Here is a 5,450-nt window from a genome sequence, read left to right on the forward strand (position 1 = left end):
GCACGGGTATTGAAGAGCTCTAACCTTAAGGCCCAATTTTCACGGTCCTTATCCTCGAGCATCTCAGCAGTGGTGCGAGTCCGTGAATCCTCCTGAGTGGGGTCAGCATAGATAGCTTGGAGATACCCTTGTGCTCCCGGAAGTGATCCTGGCATATACCGGAAATCAGAGTCCCGAAATAAACCAGATCTGACTCGCATAATGGTCATCATAGAGTAGGCGGCGTCCTGCACAGCCATCTCAATAGTAACCCCGAGTCCATAGGAGCAGTGAAGAGGCTCGGTGGATCCAGGATAAGATGGAAATATCCTGACAGTGCAGAGATACTGGCTTTGATTAAAGTCTCGGAATTGCTCTTCGACCGTGTACTCGGGATACCAGCGGTATCCAGCCTCAGTCATTACCCTGACCAACTTAGCAGTATGGCCGGGTACATCTAGGCATCGAGTCAGGCGAACCACTTGATTGAGGTCGCGAGTGGCCATCTGAAAGCACAATCATAATGCAAAGGCATTAGAATTTCTAGCAAAATTTCGGCAGCATAACAGCTGTAAATGCTCAAGAAGGATTTTGAGACATTTGACAAAGGATTTCGTACATACTCAACATCATCATTTCAAAGTTCTGAAACCATTCTGGCAACATAATGTGGTAAAAGAACTGAACAAGGCTTGTATCCTTCATACCTATAAGGTACTACTGATTAGTAACACGTGATCCTGATAGAGAGAATAGATCCTAATTCCTTAACCCCCGGTGGAAGAATGGACTGACTCAGATCAGAATGTCATAAGACAAAGGAGCAAAAAAGAGCCTTACGTTCCAACCCACAAACAATTCCCCTACATATAACTAAAGAATTTCTAGACTCAACATCGACCAGTTTGGCTTGGAGAACCTACAGGCAGTCCGGCTCTGATGCCAACGCTGTCAGGACCCCGACTCGATGTCACATCGATCTAGCCGGTAACACTTCATATCACTTTGCGGCCTCACGCACGGTATTCCCACGGGTGTCGCCCTACCTTTGCCCGGGACCGTTTGCGCCTTTTGGCTCACGTATATGATAGTGTCGCTAGCATCCATATGATAAAGAGCCCGGGCTGACATGACTAGTCGTAAACCCAAAGTGGCACAGACTTACAGGGACAGGCATCCATGACCCAGCTTCGAACGTGTCGGTCATCAGCAAGTGGGTCCGGGCTGTAGCACTGGGCTAGCAGGACTCCGGTAAACCGGGCTGTAGCAGGCTAACAGGACTCCGGTACTCAATGCGTGACATTTCCCCGAAGGGACAGACACAGGAACGAAGAAGGACACATGCCGGCCAGCCTAAGTGTTCCAGAGCAGTAGCAAGCTACCATGGCTCAGCGGTAACACTAGGAGACATTTCCCGGTAAGAGAGGCTACTAAAGATAAACAACTAGGTAGTCAGATCCCACACATACCAAGCATTTCAATCATACACACAATATGCTCGATATGTGCAAATACAACGAAGCATCACAACATGACTCTACAACACAAGTACTTTATTTAAGGCTCAGGGAGCCATACATAGCATACACAAAGATACGGGTCACACGACCCAACATACAAGTCATACAGTCATACAAACCAGCAGCGGAAGTACATTGTCTGAGTACAGACAACTAGTAAAATAAAAGAGGCTTGGAAAGCCTAGCTATACTACGTGGTCCTTCACAAGCTCAGGGTCACCACCTGGGTCTTTAGCCTACTCGTTGATGTCAACGTCTATATAGAACCCATCAGAAGGGGTTGCAGCGTCTTCTGTACAAAATGTAGATTATAGCAACATGAGTACAAAGGTACTCAGCAAGACTTACATCAGATCCTACATACATGCATATTATCAAGAAGGGTTGGTGGAGTTATTGCAGCAAGCCAGCTTTGACTCTTGGCTAGACTATCCTACGATACTCCTACTTGAAATGGTTTTGCGCACACGAGTCCACTACTCACCACTTCAATACACTACCGAGGATCCACCTCCGTCTTCCTACGGAAGAGCCATCCTCGGCACTCACACTTATCTTGAGGCTTTTAACAGTTTCCATTCACTTGTCTATGAACTGTATAGGCAACCAAGTAGTCCTTTACCGCGGACGCGGCTATTCGAATAGATCATGTTAACCCTGCAGGGGTGTACTTCTTCATACATGTTTCCACCACTTAGCGTCTGCACACGACATGTGCTCGGCAGACTTCAAGCGAAAGCCGACGTGGGTGTAGACCACGACCTACCTAAACACTTAAGCCTCTAGTCCAGGTTTATCGCCTATTCAGGTTCCATCCGCAGGGAGTCCGGCCGAGGTTTCCCATACGGCCCCGAACGATGTGAACAGGGTTCCCGAGATACCTAACGGGTATTCGGTACACCGTGCCACGTACCTACCGCATCACAGCCCACCCCTACGGTCAGCGCTGTCCACGGCCTCCAGTAGGCTACAAACACCAGAAACTACTTGCAACTCCTGGACAGAGAGCTAGGGTGAATAAGAAGTCGAGCAGGGTCATATTTCAGGGCCCAATGCATGGTAGTAGCTGTATCTTAAATCACGCATACAGATCTCAGTGCTTAAGGTCGGCTTCAATGAAACAACCCACCATGTACTCCTACATGGCCTCTCATCGATACCTTTACCAAATCGTGTTCACCACACCACTCTCATTACCGACATAATCATTTCACTCTAGCCATCACCCAGATGAACCAGACCTGACACGACTCTAAGCATAGCAGGCATAGCAAGGTAGGAACAACACATACATATGGCTCAATCAACTCCTACACATGCTAGTGGGTTTCATCTAGTTACTGTGGCAATGACAGGTCATGCAGAGGAAATGGGTTCAACTACCGTAGCACACAGCAGTTTGAAACGCGTTGTCTTAATGCAGTAAAAGAGAGCAGGAGCGAGAACATGGGATTGTATCGATATGATCAAATGGTTGGTTGCTTGCCTGATGGTTCGATGCACTGATACGGTTCTTCGTTAGGGTAATCACGGTACTCCTCGGAGGCAGAACATGTCGCAAGGACACCGATACACAACCATCACCAAACAATGTGCAACAATATGATGCATGCATGAAACATGGCAATATGAGTGTGTTGGGCTAATGCAACTAAAACCAGAAGGGTTTGAGCAAATTTGAATCAAGGATTCAAATTTCAAATTCAAATATGGCCTTTTAAAGTGCTTTTCCTTGTTCTGCTTAAAACATCAATTTAACTTGTTTGATCATGCATGAAAATAGTATAGATGGATAGATTGGATTTTTCTGATCATTTTTCATATATAATTTGTCTAATTTGGAGTTACAGAATAAAAGTTATGAATTTTTGAAGTTTAAATAATATTCTGGAATTTCCTGATTTAAATTAAATCCAGAAATATAAATATTGCGCCAGCATGACGTCAGCATGACGTTAGTGGTCAACTGCGGCTGGCTGGAGTCAAACCTGACGTGTGGGGTCCACACGTCAGTGACAGGGGGGTTAAACAGGGTTAGTTTAATCCTAATTAGGGGTTAGTGGCGCTGGGGCCCACTGGTCAGTGTCAGGGGGGTTGACTAACAGTAGTTAGCACTAATCTAACCACCTGGCCGACAGGGCCCACGCGTCAGTGACCCTGGGGGGGTCAAACCCCAGGTCGAACAGGTCAAACCCGCCGGCGGTTAGTCGCCGGCGAGGTCCGCGGCGTACAGGTGCCTCGGGTTTCCTCTGTGGTGCTCCAAACGGCGTGCGGCTAGGTGCGTTGGATAGCTAGCTCGATGGCGCATCGGACGGTGGCCGTGGCTGGGCCTGGGGTGGCCGGAGTCGACGGCGGCGCGCTCGGCTGCGGCCGTCGGAGTTCGGGTGCGGTCGGGATCGATGCTGCTGCTCGCAAGCGAGGGAGCTGAGGCGCTGGAGGGGTGCCACGGGTCCTTACGGACTTGTTGGACTCGCCGGGGTGACCAAATGGTCACCGGAGCTGCGTCGACGGCGAGCTCGGCGACGGCGGAGGTTCGACGGTGGTGGGAGACGGGGTTTACGGTACGGGAACGAGGGGGAAAAGAGGGGGAAACGGTGGCGGAGCTCACCGCGGTTGTAGTGGGCGTCGAAGCGGGCTCGGGGACGGCCGGAGTGCAGCGAATCGTCGGCGATGATCTCCGGTGGCCGAGGAGGGGAACGGCGACGTGGCGGCGATGCAGGGCTTCCGGAGGCCCGTGGATTGGTGGGGAGGAAGAGGGGGTCGAGGCGGAGCTCCTGAGCTAGTCGGGGGATCGAGGGGTGGCCGGAGACGGCTGCTATGGCGAACGGCGGCGACGGTGGTGTTCGGCCGTGTGAGAGAGAGAGCGAGGGAGAGGAGGGAAGAGCCGAGGGAGAGTGAGAGAGAGCAGGGGGGAGGCGTGGCATCGTCCGGGGCATCGAGCGAGGAGGGGAGGGCAGGCAGGCAGGGAGAGAGGTGGCGTGGCGCGGTGGCGCGCGCGCGCGCCGGCCACACTCCCCTCCCTCTGTCGAGGACGAAGACGACAGAGGAGGGAGGCGGGCTGGGCCGCCTGCTGGCCGGGCCGGCCAGCTGGCTGGGCCGCACAGTGGAGGAGCCCAGGTAAGCTCCTCCTGTTATTTATTTTTCTGTTTTCTAATTTCTGACATTTGTTTTGATTTAAATAAAATATTAAATCATTTTATTAACTTATGCCAATTTTTTGCAGGAGCTAGATATATTATTCCAGAGCTCCTATATAATTGGCATAATATTTGGACATATATTAATATATATAATTAATATATTTCCAATGCAAATATTTATGCATTAATTCCAAATGCCCAAAAATAAATACCTATGAGTTCTTGAAAATATTGGTTTGATTTTATCTCTGTCCAATATTTTCAGAGAGCAACATGAGCATTTTCTTGGACCCTTTTGGAGAAGTTTTTATTTGGGTCATTTTCAAAAATGATTTTGAGGGTTTCACAAATCCCCATTTCAAATTAAATGGAATTTTAAACATGATGCACACACTCTGATGCATGACTAGCTAGGGTGTGACAGTACCAAAACTTAGTTTAAGTTGGTTAAGCATAAAGAGGGTTTCGAGATGAAACTCCAGGCTTTTGAATCACCTGATTTCGACTAACGAGCGAAAAGATAAACAGAAACTAAGATTGGATAAGAAATCGCGATCAGAAAAATCGCGGAATAAATCCGACAAAAGAAAAAGCGACGAATAGATTAACGAACGAGCGTTCGTTATCTGAAACTAAACGAAGAACACGTTCGTTAAAATGAACGGACGAGCGAACGCTCGCTAAATAAATAAACCGGAGAATAAAACCGATCTATAAAAAAACAGAACTAGGGTTTTTCCAAAAAATGAAGTGTTTTTTTTTAAAACAGCGACTCGGGCGGTACCTCCGGCAGGGCGGGGCGGCTCCGGCG

Source organism: Triticum aestivum, chromosome 1B, assembly GCF_018294505.1.
Source record: "Triticum aestivum cultivar Chinese Spring chromosome 1B, IWGSC CS RefSeq v2.1, whole genome shotgun sequence".
Taxonomy (NCBI): Eukaryota; Viridiplantae; Streptophyta; class Magnoliopsida; order Poales; family Poaceae; genus Triticum; species Triticum aestivum.